The 25,064-nt window shown below is 44.6% G+C and overlaps 1 protein-coding gene across 1 annotated transcript in view; it reads right to left on the bottom strand.

Annotated features, from left to right (window-relative positions):
- The window catches only part of LOC122815166 (uncharacterized protein K02A2.6-like), a 52,553-nt gene that overhangs the window by 3,958 nt on the left and 23,531 nt on the right, over positions 1-25,064 (bottom strand).

The raw sequence follows: 25,064 nt of genomic DNA, 5'->3' as shown, positions 1-25,064 counted from the left end.
CCAGAGTGCCCCTACAGTACAACAACAGCATTACTTGCCCGATACTACAACTGGGCAGTTTTGTCATTACTGTTTCATGCATTTCGTTTCATTGCCTACTGAAAATGTTCAAACAGTAAATTTAAAATGTGCTCTGTCTAACAAGTGTGCTGTATTATACAAGGAATATAATTTACAAAAATCAGGAAGGTGTATCAAAGAGCACGTGTATGTTTCTTGTTTTGTGTGCAAGGGGCCAGTGATTTGAAAACAACCCAAAGGTAAACTTTATCTACTGGCCAGATGCATTTTCTTTGGTTGTGGTTTAGGTTTCAATGCTATTTTAATGAATGTGAGTTTCAAGGGCAGAGAAGTTTTAATGCAAAGTCTATTTTCATTGTGAGACAGTATTGCTTTATTTAACAGATGTCTATTGGTATTTGTGCATTGTGCTTTAAAGTGTAAAAATAAAATCCAAATAATCATTACAGAAGTAAAGCAGTATGCCCACATTAATGTTTATGGTAAATGGGGCAAAATAGCCAGGTAATGGGACATTGGAATGGCTGCAGGGGGACTCTGGTGCTGTAATTTGGTTGTCTGTTCTTCAGTTTGCACAAAAGTCGGTATCCCACAATTCCACTGGAGTGGGCGGGGATGCATAATTATTTATGCAAATTGTATGTTAAACAGCGTACAGATTTGTACCTATTTTTCATCGGCCTTGTCCAGATTTTTGATGTTTCAAGGTTGAGAGGTATGGTGTGTTGCCATTGTTGTAAGCACATTGGAGCATTCCTAACCCAGTTTGCCTGTTGCTAAGCAAATCTGCAGGATAGGGGAGTATTGAAGTAGCCATTGCTTGGCTTAGCTGAGAGCACACAAGGTAACCGAATGTGCATGTGAACCTGGATGGAAATGTGCTGTAAACCTGATAAACGGCTGTGCACAGCGAGCACCAGAGCGGAAACAGGAAGGATATGGGAAAAAGATAAGGAAATGCTGCAGCATGTAAATATGAGTACAAATGAGTAATTAAAACATAGGAACCCACAGTGGGCCATTGACAACAGCTAACAAGGCTGCTAGCAGCTACCTGCAGAACAGGAAAGGGGAGGTGCCGTACTGCAAACAAAACATAACTGTCACAGCAGAACAAAGCAAAATTGCAGTAGATCAGCTACACAACACATTTCGCAGCACATTCCTGGGTAGGGAAAGTACAAAACAAGAAAGCTGGCAGCTAGATGCATGCCTGTCAATGGGAGGGGATTTGGGTTGAAAAGTGAAATAAAGGGCAACAGATAAATCATGACAAGCAAGCATAATTTAACAACAAAGGCCTCACAATTGCAGTACTCACTGTAAAACCCATAATTAAGATACCCTGCAGCTGGAATTGCATATACTCATCCAATGACATCAGCAGCATCCAAAGCACAATAGTATAAAGTGAGAAAGCAACTCACACACACTTGTGTATTCCCAAACACTCTGCACCATTGGTGTAAACAGACAGGGAACTTTTAAAATGTACATGGTAGGGGCTGCCATACCTTTGATTCATCAGCATGTGTTGGAGACTGAAGGTGGTGTGGAGGATGATGCTGACAACCACCTCAAGCACCGGAGGAGGAGAAGAGTGTCCAGAACAAGGGTAACCTACCAGGGGCTAAATGATCTTGGGATAGTAGAGCATTACAGGGTGGACAGGGACACTATACAGCAACTTGTTGAGCTGTGCCGGCCATGCCTCAGTGTGAAAAATAACAGTGGGGAACCCATCCCAGTGGACTCGAAGGTATGTGTAAGCTTGAGAATACTAGCCACAGGTACCTTCCAAAGGCCAACTGGGGATATCCTGGGGGTCTCACAGGCATCAGCATTCAGGGTACTCCACCAGTTCCTGGATGCCATGTTACCACATGCCAATGAGCACATATACTTCCCGCGAATGCAGGAGGAGTTGGCCAGCAATATGATTCTCTTCCACCTTGTGGCAGAATACCCAGAAGTACTAGGTGCAATAGACTGCATGCACATACACATCAAGTCACCACCCAGTGAGCAGGGTAGGCTCTACATAAACTGCAAGGGATACCCCTCCATCAACTGCCAGGTCATGTGCAATGCCCATGGCATTATCATGGCTGTGTGTGCTGGCAGCCCTGGAAGCTATCACGACTCCTACATCTGGCATGCCTCACAGCTGTATCAGGTATTTGTCAGGGGGGGGACATCCCATATGGTCACCTGGTGGGAAATGCTGGCTATGCACTGGAACTGTGAATGATGACTCCCATCAGAAATGCACACACACCCATGCAAGAATGCCATAATGAGGCACATGCAAAAACTAGAACCATCATAGAGCGTGTGTTTGGGATGCTGAAATCACGGTTTCATTTCTTGGACATATCTGGTGGAGCCTTGCAGTACTCTCCAGGCATGTGTGCCCACATCTTCATAGTATGTGCCATGCTACACAATATTATCCTGTGGAAACAGCTCCAGCAGAGACAGAATGGTGAAGGCCCTCACAGTCCATCACCATTGCCAAGGGCTCCACAGGCACAGAGGTACTCAGACCATGGACACCCTGAGCCAGCCTCAGCAGGCAGATGGAGGTGTGCCCAGTATGCCCATGCCTTGGCAAAGAGGGAACATATAGCGCACACACTGACAGTGTAGGTACCTATGGACTGACACCCTTCTCCTCCTGCACATACAGTAAACATGGATGGCACACACACAAGACCACCTGTAAATTGTCATGTATAGGTGGTTTACTGTGTGCATCCTACAGAGGCAGCCCTCAGCTATTGCACACACAACCGCTACTGGCATAAGGTAAGTCAGCACCTGAACGGTAACTTAAGCTATCAGCATGTGCTGATACTGTATGTATAGGTTCATAGCTACATAGGTAGGAATTTGGCTAACTGCCTGAGGCCATTCATACGCCTAGCTGAAATGTGTCAGCTGTTGCCACCCCATTGATTAACTAACTGTCCCTCTGTAGAGCAGAGCCAATTGCAGGATCCCTGGGGTGTACCCACAGTTCCCCATACAGTCTGCAAGGTGTCCCTGAAGTGTTAGTGAGGGGCTCCATATAATGTAATCAGGGATGTAGTTCCAAATTATGGGGAGTACCTGTGACAGGAATCTATCACTCCAGCATCTTCCAGTTATGGTTGTGGCAAGGTTTAGTTCATTACAGTGTGTGGCTCACTGTGACATAGATTCCCATAGGTGGAACATATCCATTAAGCCTGACTTGGACATGGCTTTCTTGGGCAGCAAAGATCATCTCTGAGTAAATGAGATACCACTGAGTAATGCAAGAATTCATGCAGTCTGGCAGCATAGGACACATGTCTGAGGCCAGTAATGCTCTTGGTGAGGTATGTTTGTGGACCCTCCAGCTGTCAGGTGTGTCTTCTGAGGTACATCCCAAATGGGTTATCATACTCAATGATGGGATTGATGAGTGATGAGTAAAGGGGCACAATAACCTTAGTATGTCTAGATGTGAACGCTTAAGTAATCAGATGACCTACATAGATGGATGGCCTAAGTACTTTGGAGATATGATTGTCAAAGAAGAGATCACTATCTAATGTAGTCCCCACATATCCATTACCTCATCTGTATTAAAGTGGCTGCCACTCATGTGTTAATATGTGGGTGTTTAGTTTTCCCAACATGGAATGACCATGCAGTTTATGGCCTTTAGCTGGAGGCCATGACTGTGACATCCTGTGGTGGTCTATGTGAGGCCCCTTGAAGGATGTCTGTGACAGCTGGACTGTCAGTTATGGCCCCCAATTTGCAGTAATCACCAAACATGGTATGTTGTAGTCCACCTGTATTTGTCTGTACCTCTGAGAAGTATATGGGAAACAGTAGGGGTCCCAGGACTGAGTCCTGTGGGACACCAGTTGTGACTGTTTAAGAGTTGGACCTGGAGGCTGCTAAGCTTACCATGTGGGTTCTATGTGTAAGCCTGTTGGCAACCCAACCTGTGATGTATGGGTGTATGTACTGGCTGGTGAGTTTATAAACAATACCTGAGTGGGGAATGGTGTCATAATCCTTAACAAGGTCCAGGTAGTATGTGTGAACTACCACACCCCATACCTATATTCTAGGTGACTGTAAGAAGTCAAACAGGTTCAGTAGGCATGATCTGCACTCATCAAGCAGACCTAGGTTGGGTTGAGTGTCTGGATGTTCCCAATGTCTCTGTTAATGAGTTCCATGATTATGCACTCCATAGCCTTGCAGACCAAGCTAGTCAGGCTTATAGGGCAATAGTTCCTGGGGTCCGTTGTGGCACCACCTTTATGGAGTGGGATCACTGTTGCTGCATGCCACTCTGTGGGTTTGTAACCAGTAGAGAGTCTGTGTTTGAACAGTGTGTTTAGGTGAGGTGGTTAGTTCATTTGGAGCTCGTGTAAGACACAGCCTGGGACACTGTCCGGTCCCATTGAGGCTGTATTTGTGTCTTTGGATAGGGCTGTTTTATCCTGTATGTCAGTGATTGCCGGGGCCATACATTCTTCTGGTATGGTTAAGGGCCGTTTAGGGGTTGAGAGGGGTGTGAAGTTTCCACTGAACATGTCTGCCAAAATGCTGGCAATATCAGTTGGTTCAGTGTATTTTGTGCCAGTCTGCACCAACTTTGAGCAGATCTGAGAGTTTTCACTTAGGTTCTTTTCATAGCTAAAGAATGTTTTGTGGTTGTCTATAGGGTCCTTGGGAAATTGTCTTTTGAAGCTAGCCTTGGATGATTTCATGAGGGATTGTAGTTTCTTGCTGATACTGATCAGGGATGTCTATCTTTCTAGGGATTTTGCTCGTATCTGTATTATTTACCTCCTACTATTGTAGAACCTGTGTATGGCAGGGGTCCACCAGACCAGTTTCCTGTTCTTAGAGGAGTGAGTCTAGGTTAGGCTTGGGATAGCATGATCAATGCATTCCTGCAGATGATCATAGAGTGCCTTTGTATAGGTTTCAGCATCTTGGACAGCATTGTCCATTGGCATGGGGGCTGTGAACCATTCCACCTTGGGCATAAGCAACATGAAATCTGCTTTGGAAAAGATTTCCATGGTTGTTTCCTTGTTTGGGGTTGTGGGCAGAATGTGAATATCCAGAGTGATTAGTCTATGGTCTGATCTAACCAGGGAGGGGTTGATGTCTGGTGTGGAACACCAGTCATCCATGTTGGTGATGACCAGGTCCAATATGTTGTTCCCTCTGGTGGGGGTGTAGACCAGTTGTTCCAGGGCATTTGAGTCGAGAAATTCTAGGAAGCGCTGGGCAAGGGAGTTAGTACTCGAGTATTTCTCCCAGTTAATGTTTGTGTAGTTGACTTCACCCAGTATTAATGTATTTGTTAGGACCCGCATATTTCCCAGTGTCCCCGGAAATGTGGAATGCGGGTCCTGGGTCATAGAGGGTGATCTGTAGCAAGCTACAATTTGGATTGCAGTGTTGCCCATTGTCACTTGCACTTGGATGATCTCTGATGCATTGTGCTGCACCACTAACCTGGAGGTGTGAGTATCCTTGATGAATATGGATACACCCCCACCTTTTGTGATCCGGTCCGGGTTCTGTGGCCGAAAGGTGTGGTATGAGTTATAGCCTGGTGGTGCTGGGGTGCTCTCTGGAGCTGTAAACCGGGTGTCTGTTACTGCACAGATATCGATGTGCTCCATACTTAGGAGTGCCTCCAGTGTGTGCAATGTGAGGTTTAGACTTCTGGCGTTGAGTAGCAATACCCTTAGTTTCTGATTACATGTGCTATGTACAGTGCTGGGTTTGTCTTATGAGCCTTGCCTAAAAGTCCACCTTGCCTAATATCCACCTCTCTACTATTGTTTGCAATCAATGACAGCTGTGCATGTGTACATGTTCTGCAAATGTGTACTGACCCTTGTTACAGGGCTGTGCCAAATGGCTATGTGCACACCTACATAGAGTGGATATTGACAGTAAAGACACACTGGTTGAATGTGTAGATTTGTGTAGCCTAACCTCTCATTGCCAGACTAACAGCTACTTGGAAATATGTTGACAGTGCTGCTAATGAAACAGGGTGCATATCATCTTTAACTCCAGTGTGGCATCTGCAGTAGGAGTGTAAGATGTAGGAAACTGCTGCCCAAGTGTAATAGCAGCTTCATAGGTGATGGCGTACACTATCTGATTATATCCTGATCATGTTGATAGTGGCAGCCGAATCTATTGATATCTGACTCTGTGTGGGGAGTGGGTGTCTGTGCCCAACAGAGCTCATGGTTCTCCTGGGTATGTGAGTCTATACCCAGACAAGGATTCAGCCTTGTTCACACTTGCATCATCTGTAATCAACTATCAGGATGTGATGTGGCCGTCAGAGGGGGAAAGCTACGAAAGGTAGCTACCATGTTCCTGTAATAGCTAGTATTGCCACATCCATAACTCAAATATTTACATGTGAGCATCACTGTCTAAAAAATCTTCATAAGCAGTAAGTATACTAAATACAGTATATTGTACTTGTAGTACTGAATGCTCATGCAGGCATGTCCACTACTCAGCTGCTGGTGTTTACTAATGTCAGCTTTGTGTATGTGGCCATCCTGGGGGAATACAATCTCTATGCCATGTGCACTGCCAAACCGATCTAACACCGCACCCCACACATTGTCTGGGATGCAGCTACAGGGGTGATCTTGGAGGCAGTCCATACTACACCCATGACTGGAATAGTCAGTCAAGAGGTGTAGGTTAACGCATGCATCTCATCACCACAACCAACACATACCCTTACCAGAACACAGTAAGGACACACACACATTCCACCAGATATCACACACATCCACAGAGGCATCTAAGTATCTGGCCAAGCAAGAGGCCTCTCAAGTTGGAATAGACAGACAACAGAATACAAAGACTGCACGACATAGTTCAGATAATTGTGTCACACATCAGAACATGTGGCTGGAAACATGGCCAACAGTACTCATTTGTGAAGGCAAACCCTAGCACTATGTTACACACCAAGCTATATGAGGGTAAACATACTGTCAACTGCCTGTCTGCCATGATTAGCCACATACCCATACACTCCGACCACCTTTAGAACTATAGACATGCCACTGACATATGCTATGTTGTTGTGCAGGACCTGTGATGCAGTAGCCTGGACTGCATGGAAACACTTGTAGGAATGGTCAGGTCATGTAGCCCATGAGGGTATGTCCCAAGGCCTGGGTAGCATTCTGCCAGTGGCCAGAATGATGCAGCAGTACAGGGACAAGGATTGTATTCCACAATCATGACATTTACTTGTGTAATTCAAAGAGTATCCAGCTTCTCTCTGCCTGGGATAACATGGTTGATAGACCGTGATGCTTTGCCAGACAGGGTCTGCACCTGTCAACCCTGAGAATCTGGATAATGGCAATGGCCCATGCATCCCCTATAGTGCCCTCATTATGCCAGGTTCAAGTGAAAGTCCACTGGTGCAACAGGAACAGCCAAGAAATAAACTGTGGGTCTTGTTACTCAATGATACAAATCAGGTACTCAATATAGACTCACTTATGGCAATCTGAAACATGGAGAACATATCTGTGCAGTGATTGAGATATGGTTCAACGCTTTGGAGAGCACCCTTGCATGACCATGTTATAACACATACCTCACCTGTTAACCAACATCCTTTATTGGAACACATGGGCCACAGGTGTGTCCAACATCCTGATGGATATGTACACCCCCACGCAAGTTGCACTTGCACAACATAAGATGCATTATGCTGAGCAACTACCTTTGTGCCAAAGTGTAATTCAAATTGCACCTTGTGACAGATCATCCACCATGCCTCAGAAATCCCAACTCTCATTGTGCTGTAATGGGGAAAACCAGTTGTGAGACAGGACACCATAGTCATGGCCACTCAGCTATCCTGTTATGAACCTGGAAGACTCATCATGTACCAACACATTTGCCCAATGAATGTTGCATGTCATCAACACCAATGACCTAGATCACCATAGTCACACCAACAGGGCTAACAGTATGCCACACATGGTCAGTCTTCAAAGCCAATGTTATGCTCCTTAAGAATGAAGTGGTGACTGTCGTAGCACCCATGCAGATGTACAATGCATGTGCAAATGCTGGGTCCTAGACAAACGCACTTTAGGCACTCACATATGTGCAGTGATCGTGCCATTGAAACAGAAACAGGATTGAAATAAACACAACCATGAAGGCAAACCAGTGGTACCCTGCCTTAAACTGTACCACAGAAGGTAGTAACTGTTGCAAGGGTCAACACATATGAGTGGAAGTTGATCCATGGTCAACCTCAGAAAGATGCAGATACACCATATAATGCCACGCAATGCTACTGTGAAACTATTCATCCACATATTATGAGGCCAGACACAGAGGATTCCATAGCTGTGTCATGAAACATAATGGCAAAAACAAGACCTGCTGTGCTTCACAGCACTATGGCATGAGAGGTACTGCACCTACGGAAATAGTACCTGTTCAGCCAGATAGGGTCTTGGATAACATAAGCACACTGCCCCCCCCCCAACAGGTACACATTCATATATCCATGTACACTACAGAGCCCCTGTAATAACAAATATGCAGGTACAAGCTGCACTCTCTAATGCCATACATACAGGCTGCATGGGACCTGTCTACATTCCAGGTTATATCCTACACAAATGTCAAAACAATCTGCTCCCCACATAAACATCTCGTACAATCATAGCTTCATGTCAGGCTGTGTACACACTCAATGGTGCACAGCAACAGTAGTCTGTTAATGCTGTCAATATCCGAGGGACCCTGGTATGTGTACAACTGACCTGGTTACAAGCAGTGGTATCATTGCATTGCATAACACATAATGTAACTGTGGCAGTACATGGGTACTATGCGCAGTTGTTGTAGGGCTCGGTACAGTCCACCAGTCAAAGTTTACTTGGTGTTGTTCCATTACATGTCATACCACATGTATGGATGTGTGTTGGTGGTCTGAGGGCATGGTGGTGTCTGAGGATTACATCCTAGAATGCAGCCTATGACACTGTTACCTGCACCTGGTTTATTTGTATGTTGGAGTACTGGTCTGCACATGTGAGTAGCCATTATGAATTTGGGGACACCACCACCTGGAGTGGTCCATACCAGTGTTATGGCCCACATGTCTGGTTCTGAGTTATATGGTGGTAGTGCTATTGTGCACAACAAAGCCATCAGCCAGGTGTTCCTCACTGCACATATTCCAGTATTCCCCTTTGTAGGTTCAGCAATGAGCAGCTGTGATTACAACAGCAACACATCTAGCATTGGTTAGCATAAGCATACAATGCAATTGTCTTCTAGGTGCCAGGGTGTTATCCTGTGTTTAGGTCATTTGCCTTGGAATAGCACTATATGGGCAAATGCGAACGAGGTATTAACAACACTCCCTTGAATCATGGATGCATGTGTTCTGTGACAAAGGCTTGTCTTCTGTCAGTCATGTCATCCCAGACTGACAGACACTGGACAACCTTATAATTACAGCAGGACATTGGCTCATTGTGTTGGTCAAGCAGTTGCTATTCCTAGCATGAAATCACTGTGATTGGTAGTATTGTGCTTGTTATAGATTGATACATCTAAGGTGTCGGACAGCAGCAGGTGTTGTGTAGATGACCAGTGTCAGATACATGTAGTGCAGCGTTCCTGCTAACAATGACAACTACTAACACCAGAGACCATTACAACATGTTCTGTACATCTAACTGTATGAGCATGGGCACTGTGGCCTTCCGTGTTTAGAATCAGAGTGCATCCTAATCAGCCCTGTGCTACTAAGTGTGTGAGCATGCCCACTGACACCTTGTGTATGTTATGTGCTACTATGTGTATGAGCATGGCGATTGTAACCCTGTATAGTGATAGTAGTCATCCATTCCACAAAAGGGTATACTCCTGTTTGGGATGGACTCCTACGTTAAACACACAGGTTCACAGCTATATACATCATAACTGTCAGCATTCCTGTTGTCCACAATCCTAGAAGGCCATGATGACAGCCTTGGAATGTGTAATCTCTGTGGTGCAACTCGTAACTGCATAGTACTGTAATAGTGATCTGTAGATAGGCAGGTGTTCTGATCTCATCACTGGTGTGTATGTGTATGTGTCCATCTGCCGGTGGACAGAACAATGCTTTTTAGAGTACTCACACTCCGTATGATTCCTATACTCATCTTTGGCAAGGCTGATGATCTCACCCACCTAGGAATACTCCTCTGGGATTGATGCGACCCAGTAATCTCGATAGCGCATTCTTAACTGCATAATGCTGTAGTGTGGTAAAGTAGGTTGGTGTTCTAATCCTAAACATGCCAAGTGTGTGTGTGTCTGTCTTCTGGTGGACAGAACAATGCTTTTTAGAGTACTCACACTCCGTATGATTCCTATACTCATCTTTGGCAAGGCTGATGATTTCACCCACCAAGGAATACTTCTCTGGGATTGATGCGATATATATTCTATATAGTAATCTCGATAGCGCATTCTGTAACTGCATAATGCTGTAGTGTGGTAAAGTAGGTTGGTGTTCTAATCCCAAACATGCAGAGTGTGTGTGTGTCTGTCTTCTGGTGGACAGAACAATGCTTTTTAGAGTACTCACACTCTGTATGATTCCTATACTCAACTTTGGCAAGGCTGATGATGTCACTAACCTAGGAATACTCTTCTGGGATTGGTGTGACCCAGTGTTCTTGATAGCGTGTTCTGTAACTGCGTAGTGCTGTAGTGTGATAATGTAGTTAGGTCGGTGTTCTAATCCCAAACATACCGAGTGTGTGTGTAATGCTTTTTAGAGTACTCACACTCCATAGGATTCCTATACTCAATTTTGGCAAGGCTGATGATGTCACCAACCTAGGAATACTCCTCTGGGATTACTGTGACCCAGTAATCTCGATAGCATGTTCTGTAACTGCATAATGCTGTAGTGTGATAAAGTAGTTAGGTCAGTGTTCTAACCCCAGACATGCTGAGGGTGTGTGTGTGTGTGTGTGTGTGTGCATGTGTGTGTGTGTGTGTGTCCATCTGCCAGTGGACAGAACAATGCTTTTTAGAGTATCCACACTCCTTATGATTCCTATACTCAACTTTGGCAAGGCTGATGATGTCACCCAACTAGGAATACTCCTCTGGGATTGCTGTGACCTAGTAACATCGATAGCGCATTCTGTAACTGCATAATTCTATAGTGTAATAAAGTAGTCGGGTAGGTGTTCTATTCCAAGGCATAACAGGTGTGTGTGTTTGTCAGTGTGTGTGGCTGTGAGTGTGTAGCTACTGGATGTGTTGAGGAGTGTGTTTTGATGTTTCCCTATATAGTGGCCATAAATGTCACAATCAGCCAAGAGACTGGGTTGACAAAACAAATAGGCCTGGTGAGTAAAGTCAGCAACCCTAATATTAACCTGAATAAAGTCTGAACCCGTGTGTCGCACAGAAACACACTTGCCTTGGGATTAACACCAGTACATAATACAGGAGTCACTGGTGGTTTCCTTTTCATTCTTGTCTAATGCTTTGGAGCAATGAGGTGTGTTTTTGAAATATATATTCTATATATATGTATGTGTGATATATATATATATATATATATATATATATATATATATATATATATATATATACACATACATATATATAGATATAGATATATATGGACATTAACACAAATACATCTACGTGATGGAATACATGTCTTATACTGTTGAATGCCTGTGCTGGATGATATGTATGTGATGACATCCAATGTATGTATGTCTGCCATGGCTTAGTGGTAAAGTACATTGTCTGTAGTTTGCAAGGACCTGGTTTCGAGCCTTGCAGAGGCTGGTTGTTTTGTTGCTGGGCAGAACATGGGCCCTTGAATAGGGTGTGAGTAAGGCACTTTTAGGCAGTTGTGTGTGGGTTTGCGTGACAGTCAGCAGTAGTTAGTTTTGGGGAGGCTCAGTATGGGTCATGTAACTATGCATCAGCAGGCAATCCTATGTACATGAGTTTAAGGACAGTAAATCCCAGTTATCCCCAGGGTGTGAGGCAGGTCCCAAGAGTGTATGTGTATAGATAGCCGGGTGCAGGACTCAGATATAGGTGACATCATGGGGGGTGTGTCAGGCATACTGTATGTGGATTGGAGCCCTGTGGCTCAGGATTGCTCCTAGCTTAGCACGGCTAAGCTAGGGGTGTGTCTATACCTGCCTAGTGCAATTGGGAGGGACAACAGAAGTAGGAGAGTAATCAAGGTGAACTAGCTGAGCTGTCCGGGGATATGTATTAGAATCAGCCGATTACAGGGGAAGCAGACCAACCCAGCCCAGAACACTACTATAAACTAAGCAAACACCTTCCCCTCTGGTTTTTCCACACTCTACACCACCAGTGTATACATGCGGAGAAATTTTAACAAACAAACCTACAAAATGAGAAGGGCTGCAGCAGGCAACATAGACCAACATGTGCAAGAGGCTGAGGGTGGTAAAGATGTGAATGCTGCTGAACAACTCTCAGTGAGGAGACAGAGAAGACTGTACAGACTCAGGGTAGACTACTAGGGGCTACATGAGCTGGAGGTAGTGAAGCGCTATAGGGTGGACAGAGACCTTCTACAGCAGATTGTTGAGCTGTGCCGGCCGCACTTGACACATCAAACAGGCTGAGGGGAAGCCATCCCAGTGGATACCAAGGTATGTGTAGGCCTAGGTATACTAGCCACAGGTACCTCCCAAAGCACAACTGGGGATATCATGGGGATCTCACAAGCATCAGCATACAGAGTATTCGACCAGTTCCTGGATGCTATGTCAGCACATGCCAGTGAGCATGTATATTTCCTCAACACATGTGAGGTGTTGACCAGCAATATGCGTCTCTTCCACCAAATAGCAGACTACCATGTGGTAGTGGGTGCTATAGCCTGCATGCACTTATGCATCAAAGCACCACCTGGTGAGCAGGGTAGGGCCTACATCAACTGCAGGGGCATCCCCTCCATGAACTGCCAGGCCGTATGTGATGCCCAGGGCATTATAATGAATGTGTGTGCTGGCTGCCCTGGAAGCTATGACGATTCAGAAATAAGGCATCTAATGCAGCTCTACCACAGCTTTGCCAATATGGACATCCCCTATGGTCACCTAGTGGGGGATGTTGGGTACCCACTGGAGCCGTGGCTGATGACACCCATCAGAAATGCACACACACCTGAACAACAATGCTATAATGAAGCACACGCACAGGCCAGACATATAATAGAGCATGTGTTTGGGATGCTCAGGTCACAGTTCCAGTGTCTGGACACATCCGGTGGAGCCTTGCAGTATTCGCCAACTATATGCACCCAAATTGTTATGGTATGTGCTATGCTATGCAATATGATCCTGCGGAAACAGTTGCAGCAGGAACAGCACGGAACAGGTCCACACAGCCCTCCACCAATGCCAAGGCCTGTACAGGCAAAGTGTGACTCAGAGGAGGAACAACCTGAGCCTGACCCAGCAGGCGGAAGGAGGCATGCCCAGCATGATCTGGACTTGGCAAAGAGGCAATACATAGCATATGCACTGATGCAGTAGGGACCCAGGGAATGTTACCCTCTCTGACTTGCACAGACAGTAAAAGGGATGCCAAACATGACACAGCCATGTATAGGGAGTGTACTATGTGGATCCAACATAGGCAGCCCTCCAGCACCATCCTCAAGTCTGGCACACCCTCAAGGTAAGTCAATCAACCTACCAATTGCCAAATGTAGTAGAATGTGTTGATACCTGTAGCTATGGTATGGATGTGAGCATGCAAGGGAATTGGGTGGCCGAATGTTAAGGCAGCAGACAGTAGACACCCATAGTGGCACCATGACATCTGTAACACATACTGTAGTCACCATAGTAGCCATTACTACACAGGGTGACAAAACCCACTGCAGGTAATGGGTGGAGCATCATGTGTGTCCATAAGACCCACACAAGTCTCAACCAGCTGGACAGGTGTGGACCGACACAAGCAAATGCTGTACTATGGCCTCTGAATGTGCCCTATGGGTAACCCCTCCCACAGACGCACACAGACAGACTACAGCAGGCCAGGCAGTTGGATGTAGGTTGTGAAGGCTAGGAAGTCAGAAACTAATATGTTGGTAATTGAAGCTAAGATCTGTAGTACACTGGTATGCCTCTAGCCAGCACAATGGGTAAGACTACACACTGAAATGGAGTGCCTGACATACCAGTACAGTACTAGCAAATGTGTACAAGTTTCAGGTGTGCCCCTATCCAACGTACACTTATAGCAATAGTCAGGTGTGCCCCCCCCACTCCTGTGTAGGAATGTAGATACAGTGAGGTATCCCTTCCCGCTATGCAGAAATGTAGCAACAGTCAATGCCATATGACCGATGGATACCCTGCAGACACAGCATGCTACCTGTCAGTGTACAACATAAAGGTCAGCACCACAGTACAGACTACCTGGACATGTAACACATGTGATACAGATGGCCATATTGGGCATGCTCACATACTTGAAGGTATGAAGGCAATGTCAGTCGACAACATACTGAATGGTCATACTGGGCATGCGCACACACTTCAACACATGAAGGCCATGTCTGCAAACATCAGTGGTCTGGACATATCTGGTGGTTGCAGTTCTTAGTGCAGACACATGTCAGTATGCACCATGCCTGCCTTGCACACACAGTGAATAGGAATACAGGCAGATATGTAAGGACAACACACTATAATACATCAAAGGTAGATGGACATAGATGTGTGGAAGAGGGTGACTGTGACAAGGATCCATCAGGGCCTGTCCCATCCTGCACACAGCCAAAGGGCCCCAAACACTTGAGGTGCAGATGTCATTCACTGCAGATACTAGCCACCTGTAACTGTCAGCATGCCATACTATGTGATGCCCGTGCCAGCTGTGCAACATGACTGTACAGGGAAGTAGTCATCTAGTAGCTATATACACGTACCAGTGACATATGGCCCTGTGTGCACCCGCATGTGGCATGTCAACCCCTACATGACTGGGTTATGGCCCATGCACACACTGCACTCCCATAGCAGTATTATGACAAGCCTGCTGAGGAAATCCATTGTGAAATACACCTTTGGGAGAGCTTTAGCACAATAATCTCCATGGTGTGTCCCATATCTGCATACTGCTGTAGTGTTATACTAGTTAGGTAGTAGTTCTAACCCCAGACTTGCCAGTTGTGTGTGTGAATGTGTGCACATCTGTCTGTCTCAGACTGTGTAGAGAGAAGTGGTTTATAGGCTACCCAGAGTCCGTACAAATCATATACTCACCTTTGGCAATGCTGCTGATGTCAGTCACTTAGAAATACACCTCTGGGAATGTCGTAGACCAGTAGCCTCTGTTGTGCGTTCTGTAACTGCGTATTGCTGTAGTGTGATAGTGTAGTTACGCCAGTGTTGTAATCCCAGACTTGCCAACTCTGTGTGTGTGTGTGTGTGTGTGTGTGTGTGTGTGTGTGTGTGTGTGTCCATCTGCCTGAGGACAGGCCAATACATTTAGAGTACTCACACTCTGTACAAGTCATATACTCACCTTTGGCAAACCTGCTGATGTCACACACCTAGAAATGCACCTCTAGGACTGCTGTAACCTGGTATTCTCCATAGCACATGCCATAAATTCATATTGCTGCAGTGTGATACACTAGCTAGGTAGGGGTTCGAATCCAGGACATGGCAGGTGTGTGTGTTTGACTGTCAGAGCCTGTGTGGGGGTGGCTGTGGGTGTCTGACCACTGGACATGTTGGGGAGCAGATTTTGCAGTTTCATATATATGGTGGCCGTCTTATGACACAATGCCCACCTCACGAGGCATACAGATGTCAGTCAGCCACGGGACTCTGTTAGCAAGCCATACCCCTATATCTGGCAAAAGGCCTGGTAAACAAAGTATGCAACCCTACTAGTACCCGGTATAGGTTTTGAACCCATGTGTCATACACAAACACACTTGTCTAGGATATCCTGCTATGTTGCTAGTATCATGCACATTGATGACAGATAGTAGGCATGGTGTGATTGCAATGGGCTGCAAAGGACATGGCACCCTGTACAGCAGTACAATAGGCACATAATTGTGGACAATGAGCCTTCACTATGTTCCCCAGTGGATGCCTTCAACATATGTGGTGCCATCAAATGTGATCCACAGAGGCCATACAATGCCATACACATATGCCCTGTATGGACCGATACCACTGATACCAGGGAATACCTGTATCATGCTATCAATGTGGGTGCAGGGTCGACCTGCTGACTATAAGCAGGTTTTGCCACACCAGGCCAGTATTGGCATATCGGAGGATAACAGTCTGTGTACACAACATGTGCCTGCCATACCAGGTACACCTGTATATGTCACTGTACAGTATTGTGGGACATGCATATCCCAGGCAATGTCCATGTCAAGGACTATCAAACACAGACATGGCATGCATTGCAAAGCTATGGCCATACACAATGGTAACCACGATATCAGGGCAGTTCATGCAGTACCCATCTGTGTGGGACATTGCAGACACTACACCCCTGTACCACACTGCACACCATTGTTGGGTGGCGGGATGCTAAGAATTACCCCCCACCCAGTCTTGTACAGCCATCTTGCAAAGCCAGCCACTACACATCCATGAAGCAAATGCATACATGCATGTCAGTACTGGCACCTTGTGTCTGAGTGTGGATTATGATGCTCCCAACCACAGTCACTCCCAGTATAACTCCCATTGGCATACCAACAGATGTCAAACATGTTCACATGCCCTAGCCCATAGAACCTCCAGATATCCTCTGTGGTGCATGTAGTACCTGTGCATTACTGCAGTGTGGCAAACTAAGTAGTTAGGGAGTGTTTTTGTGGCCCTGGAAAAGAGTGTCAATGCGAGTCCATTAGATAGTGTGGTTGTGGTGACAATGGCATCTGTTCACATGGAAAACCATGTGTGCTGCACCTAATGTATGTCTACTATATCTCTGTTGCACATGTCTCTCTCCAACACACATATATGTTCTTATAGCACAGCATGTCGGCTTTGTGGCACATGTAGTAACTGCATGCACTTGTAATAGTAATGACTAGTCAGTCAGGGGTTTGACCCCTGTACTGGTAGGTGTGTGACAGACAATGCTTAGGTTTTAGTCTCCAAGCCCTTCTCTGATGTACTTTGTCTGTCCCTCCCACACACTCTCTGGTGGATGTGGAGGTGTACACTTGCTCAGCAGCAGCATGTGTATTGTAAGTGATGGACATGATCAGGTGATGGTCTCTGCACCTATTACAGTCCTCCTCTAGCTGATTCCATGTGGAACAGCTGTGATGATGTTCCCATAGCCATTTGCATGATAGACACAGTACAATATCTAGGAAAATCATGTTGGTGTTTGGCCATGACAGTCACTGTGAGTGGTACATGGATGTGGTGTTTGGAAACAGCATCAGAGATGATATCTGGGTGTTCCTCAAACATCATGCACAGTAGGAAATAGCCTAAAGACAGGAGGGTGATGTGCCAGACATGACTACAGCATGTAAGTGTAGCTATGTTTCATTGAAACTACTGCCTGTTTAACATGTTGTGTGTGGTAATGGCTATTCTGCATGTTTTATAAACAGACATGACAGTGCTCTGTTCATGAGGCACCCCCATCTATAGGGCCATCTGTGGACTGGTCAGTGTGTGGAACCATTTGTTTCCTGTGTTACACACTGAACACACATCTGTGCACAGCAGGAGCATAGTGTGAGGATTGCTGCCAGTACATGGTGATAGGGATGTGTTACTGCCATTGCATCCCTGACTGGACATATGTCACATGAAACAGTGGCATGACAGACACTGTCTGGAGATCTCAGTGGCAAGCCAATAATAGGCCACTGTTCATAGCTGCAGTCACACGTCTTATACACTTTGTATAGATGTCATGCAAATGTATACCATCTGTTGTGTTGGGTTGATGGTCATATCTATGCATACTGTTGTAAGTAATCCCGAATGCTGTTGTCTATTACTAAGCCATGTCTGTGTTTAAATTGCAATACCATAGGCTGTATGGGTATGGAGGTCCAGGCAGAACCTCCTGTCCCACTTCAGCTGACGATGGCACCAGGCACCAGCACATCTAGGGCCCAGCCTTGGACCTCAACCTCTGTTGGCTCTGCACCACCTTCTGGTGGTACCACCACTGATGATGGGGCCTGTCTCCCCTGGGAGCAGGGCCAGACAGGAACATGTCCGCTGTTGTACGGTTCCAGATGTGGTGCATTGGGGGCCCAATAAGGGGTTCTGAGGCCAGATATGCAAGCTCAAGGGTGGAGTGTCACATTTACAGGGTGAGGTAATCCCTCCTGGACAGCCCCCAGCATTGTCTCCTTTGCAGCTGTTTTGGTGCAATGGTGGCTGCCCATTGCCGGGGACCTCCATCCCGCTGTTCCCATGAGCTTGTGAATGCCGAACACCCCTCCCCGTCCGAGGTGTATCCCCTCACATGTGTCATATACCGACCCTGTATGGTGTCTTGTGTGTGATCCTACCCTACTTATTCTCCACTGGCATGCCTACTCTCCTTCCCCACATCCCACTCTCACCCTACGGAAACATAAGGCCAATCGGTTCCTAGGACAACATTTGCCCCATGCATAGCTGTCCATTTCACACACGTACCCACTGGACACATGTAACCCTTGTAATATACATCACAACATACTCCTGTTATCCTCACCCCTGTCCCTCAGGCGCACAATCCTGGTATGCACATCACTCCTAAATGTTACAGTTACTCGTGATGTGGATGACCCCATTGTACACACAACACTACCGGTCTCTTCTCTGGTTACCTTATTTACCTTTATCATGATGATGATGTTGCAGACAGCACCTTGCAAGAGTACTGTTCACACATAATGATTGAACAGGTACTGTTGTGTTAATGTACATTACATGCACAGAGTGATGTATATGGCCAATGTACAACTGTTTGCATGTATGACTGACACATGTCTGTCTGAGGTAGTCTTGATATTACATAGTACAACACCACTACATAATACAGGCATTGATGGTGTTTCCCTTTTCATTCGTTTGTAATGCTTTGTTGTCACATGGTATGTTCCTCATATATCTCTATATATGTATGTACCTATATGCTGGACATAAACACTCACACATACAGCTACATGATGGAATACATTCCTATACTGTGGAATGACTGCGCTGTATGATATGTTTTTGGTAAGGTCCGATGTCTGTATATCTGCCATGGCGTATTGGTAAATCACATTTGCTGTATGTGCTGGGTCCTGGTTCCAGGCCTTGCAGAAGCCATTTATTTTGTTGCAGGGCAGAACAATGCCATTGGATACGGAGGGCTTAAGGTTAATTAAAGCAGTTGTGAGTGGGTGTGCATGGGTTTGCGCAGTGTTATGCAATGCTAACCTCTGGTTACAGCTTATTACACTCAATTAGCCTCTACATTGCTTTACCAGTGTAATACTCGCATACTGGCAGGCAAACAGGCTTACACCCACTTTCTCCCACACTTGCAAATGCACTGACATTGGTGCTTGCATCTGACACTCACATCCCTGGGTGGGAGTGAGGGCCACAATATTACCTTGTGATGCCTATTACATTGGATTACATGCCTACAGTATCAGGAATGGCTGCCCCTTAGGTGACGGCATGCTGTTCAATTGTTTTATTCATATTATTTGTGTGTTTCAGTTACAATCTGCACCCATCTGGCTGATACATGGGAACTGAGACTCTTCTGTACAGACAAGTAATTGGGTTTTGGGACCCTCATCCATCAGCCAAGTTATGCTACTGCATACCTATTATTCTATCATCTTTCTAAGGTAGTCAGTATAATATGTGCCTTCTGTCCCTATCAGATCTCTCATACGATTGGGGAAAAATGAAGACTGAATCAGGGACATGGCATAACAACATCAGGGACACATTTAAATTATTGGTGCTATTAAGCTGACACATTGACAGACTCAGAGCATATGTATTCATACACATTGTCTGAGGTACATGCTATTTATGACTCTTAATTGTTGTTATTCATTACGTGTAATCCACTACCTTTCCTCCTAATATCACTAGTTCTAGGAGGGTTTAGGTGGGCAGAGTTAGAATCTGAGTCAAAATCAGGGACGTCCCTGGTAATCGGGGACAGTTCAATGGTATGGTCCCTATGTGTTCCCCCAATGGTTTACGGCCTATCCAGTGGATGTGCTCTTAGGGATTGAGAGGTATGAGCGTCAGCTATGCCCAAATCGGAATATTACTTACATCCCTGGGGTGGTCCTAATACGGCTCTGCCAGTCAACAGCTGCACGCCTAGGCCCATAATCGCATACCCATACTTTCCCACCTGCCACTCCTCTACAGCACTCATCCTTACTGTGGGTGCAGGGGGGTATAAACACACCACTACACACTGCCCACTCTCCCCGTGTTGGGACACATGTCGTACGTTGTGTTGACCCATGGGTTATCAGGCTTGCACAACCTACTGGTCCATGTACATCTACAGCCTGGTTTGATAAGTCATTACCGGGACTGCCTCCGATCATTAATTTTTGGTGTCCCACAAGGGACATCGATGTCTATGTTTCAAGATTAGACCTTGCAGATTTCTCCCACTGGTATCCTGCCAGTGGTCTGGGAAGCAGTGGTGTGTTTACCTTTATTATGCGTCTGTATGTCTCACTGGCCTAGCTGGGGGGTGATGCTACGTGTTACACGTTTGTTTATTGGACCTCCCACCACCATATGCATGGCCTGTGAACATATGTTACTTGTAACTGCTGTATCATATCCTAGCTATATACATGTGTATATTTACTGTCACACACCTATATATATATATATATATATATATATATATATATATATATATATATATATATATTTAAATTAATATATACAGATATATCTGTATATGTATGCATACATGTATATCAATATCTTGCCGTATATATATATATATATATATATATATATATATATATATATATATATATATATATATATACATAGATATATAAAATTTAACGAAGTATGTGTCTATGGTTGTCTGCATATGTATATATTTATATGTGGGCATGTATCTGGATTCTTTCTCTGTATGTCTACATTCATACTACGGTGAGGGAGAGGCATATCTCTATGTCACTATGGGTAGATACACACACACACACACACACACACACACACACACACACACACACACACACACACACACACACACACACACACACACACACACACACACACACACACACACACACACACACACACACACCTCTACACATACATGTCTACATCTGGTTATTCCATTCCTTGCCATATAGATTAAACTTTGCTTTAGTGGGTCTTGCAGTGGGTGTGGCTGCTCGTTGGCCAACACCTCTGCCCAATGAACACATTCGCTTGCATCCCTAGGGCAGTCCATATAGGCCCACATCAGCCAACACCTGCACACCTAGACCCATAAGTAGCTACCCATAGTTCCCCCACCCTAGCCTCCTCAACAGCACCCATCCTTACTCTGGGTCCTGGTCTGTTCTGGACACACTACTACACACTGCCCACTCTCCACTTCACGGGACTCATTTCATACAATTGTCTCAGACCATGGGTCATCAGGGTTACCCACCCTTGTATTCTGAGTCAGTATACACCACGGACAAGACTGCTGGTTTATCACCTTTATTTGGTTTGGGCATATTGTGGGGTGTCCCACAAGGAATGTTCCAGTCTGTGTTCCAAGATTACAATCCGCGGGTGCACTGTGTACCCCCCGGTTGTATCCTGCCTGTGTTCTGTGGAGCTGTGGACTCTTTACATTGTTTGCGTGTATGTTTCCCATGTCCAGCTGGATGGGGTGGTGGAAGGGCATGCTACGTGTTTCATGTTTCATGCCTGGGCTCCTCACTTCTATTGGCATAGCCTGTGAACATATGTCATTCCTGTGTGCTGTTTCCTATCATAGCTGTATATCTCTGTATATCTACGCACACACACACACACACACACACACACACACACACACACACACACACACATATAGATATAGATATATATATGTATTTATGTATGTATATATGTACTATATATATATATATATATATATATATATATATATATATATGTATATATCTTATATACCTATATATATATATATATATATATATCGTACGATATGTATATGTCTGCAACTATATATATATATATATATATATATATATATATATATATATATATTAATATATATGGGTCTACTGTATAAGTTCGAAAATACACTTCTTCGAACTCACACAGTAGACCCTGGGTTACGCGAAAGTGCACTTAATCGAAAGTGCACTTTCGCGAAACCTGCTTCAGCGAACGGGCTACTACTGATTTTAGTGCAGTAGTTACGGACCATAGGGTTAGGGTACAGGTCATGGTAAGGGGATATCTAGTAGGGCTATCCCCTTACCATGACATGTGCCCTAACCCTAAGGTCTGTAACTACTGCACCACAGTGGAGGACATAGCATGTTTTCCTGCTGTCCTCCACTGTGGTGCGATCCGTTCGTAGAAGCTGAGTTCGCGAAAGTGCACTTTCGAATAAGTGCACTTTCATGTAACTGGGTGGTCTAATGCTCTTTTTTGAATACGTTGTATTCGATGAAAAGCAGTCGACCCATAAATATATATATATATATATATATATATATATATATATATACATAGACTGCGGTGGTGGTGCTGCGGTAGAGTTGTTGCCTCAAAGTAAGATGTTGTCCTGTTCGATTCTCAGCTAGAGTGTCTTCTGTGTGAAGACATGCATGAATGGGCGCACCTTCATTCAAGGTTGTGCGTCAGGGCCGGCAACTTGGCATGTAAAAGTCTACTGCTAATCATTAGCGGACCGGAGTTCCGCTGTGTTGACCCCTAACCGGGAAAGGCTGAAAGACACACACACATATATATATATATATATATATATATATATATATATATATATATATATATATATATATATATAGATATATCCGGGAAAGACTAAAAGACACAACAAATATATATAGATAGATATATATAAATATATATATATATATATATATATATATATATATATATATATATATATATATATATATATATATATATATGTATATGTACATATATTATATATATATATATATATATATATATATATGTGTGTGTGTGTGTGTGTGTGTGTGTGTGTGTGTGTGTCTGTAAACCAATACATACCCCGCGCAAATGCACTTACACATGCGTAATGGTGTTTATATATGCTTCACCTGCATACTGGTGCCTTATTCATTATGACACTGACACTTCACTCCAGTTATCTTGTAATCGATATTTAGCAGGTTATACAGTGGACAGATTTCACAATATGTTTATGTACAGATTACTGATGGTAACTGGTATGTGATACAATGGGATTCGGTAAGAGAATGTCTGTTTGTTAGGGAGTTGTTGTAACGAATGCACTATTGATGTGCTGCTCCATATGCATAAATACCCATATACCAATGACTCCTGGTTCCCCAAGCATACACCTCAATGCCTCCCTAACACTGCTTTCATCCATTCTCCTGTCGGATTTGCCGTGTATCAACACCACTACACACTGGCCACTCCCTACTCGTATAGAGCCATCCCATCGGTTTACTCACTCCACATATCCTCAGGACTCCCATACGTTTAGTCCACAAACACTGGTGACATGAGCGACTGAAGGAATACTATTCACAATTATTGGGTTGCCCCACATGGAACACGCATGTGTTTGTGGCAAGATTAGACTCCATACTTCATTACATCCTTACTCCCGTTAACATGACACTACAATTAATTAATATGTATGACTATGTGGTAACACACACGTTACACATGGGAGCCTAATTATGTACATGTTCAGCGTATTTCTTTTACATATAGACCAGTTTAGTACTTGGCATTGCCATAGCGGGCAGATCACAGGAATGATTCCATGTTTGGGGAAGCCCTCACATTTGATTATCGTCAGCACAACACTGACTTTGGACACTGTACCCACCTGTGCGTTTTAGCAGTTTCGTCCCATCCCTCTTCTGCACAATCTATTATTACATCTACTGTTGATGTTTGTATGTGCACATTCCTGTTGTCTATGTCTACAAATGGAATGCATGTGTTACAGAGAATGCACTTCTATATATTGATGTCTCCATGTGTGTATGCATATATACCTATTATGAACTCGCTGACCTCCATGGGGTGGTCCAATTAGATCTGGGCAATCCAATCCTGGCATGTTTGGATCCAGAATTTCATACCCATAGTTCCTCCACCCCACCCGTGTTCAACTTACATGCATAAGTTCCAATACCCACTTATTATCACAGCCATAACACACCTTCAAACATTGCCCTCTCCAGAGTGTTAGAGCCCCTACACATATATTGTCGCACATTGTGTATTCTCAGGCACTCCCACCATTTAGTCTTTGAACATACCTGCCCTTGCTTGTGTAAGGGTCGGATGCCCAGATGCGCCTTATAATTTTTGGTAGTCCCATCAGGGACTACTCTCTGTCTGTGTGTAAAGTAGACTTAGCAATTCAACTATGTTACTCCCACTGGTAAAAATCCTGCTTGTGGTGTGAGTAGCATTGCTTTGCTCACTCCTGGCCAGCTTGTTATAACATATGCTGTTGATTCCCTTCTCATCCCTTGTCTATGCTTTATTGTTACGATGTTCATTCTTCACACACACATGTGTTTATATATATATATATATATATATATATATATATATATATATATATGTATGGGTCTACAGTATACGTCCGAAAATACACTTCTTCAAACTCACACAGTAGACCCTGAGTTACACGAAAGTGCACTTAATCAGAAGTGCACTTTC

Source organism: Protopterus annectens, chromosome 1.part1 (assembly GCF_019279795.1).
Source record: "Protopterus annectens isolate FY-2018-M chromosome 1.part1, PAN1.0, whole genome shotgun sequence".
Classification (NCBI taxonomy): domain Eukaryota; kingdom Metazoa; phylum Chordata; order Ceratodontiformes; family Protopteridae; genus Protopterus; species Protopterus annectens.
The sequence above is the reverse complement of the archived record's forward strand: the minus strand, read 5'-3'. Positions and strand labels throughout refer to the sequence as shown.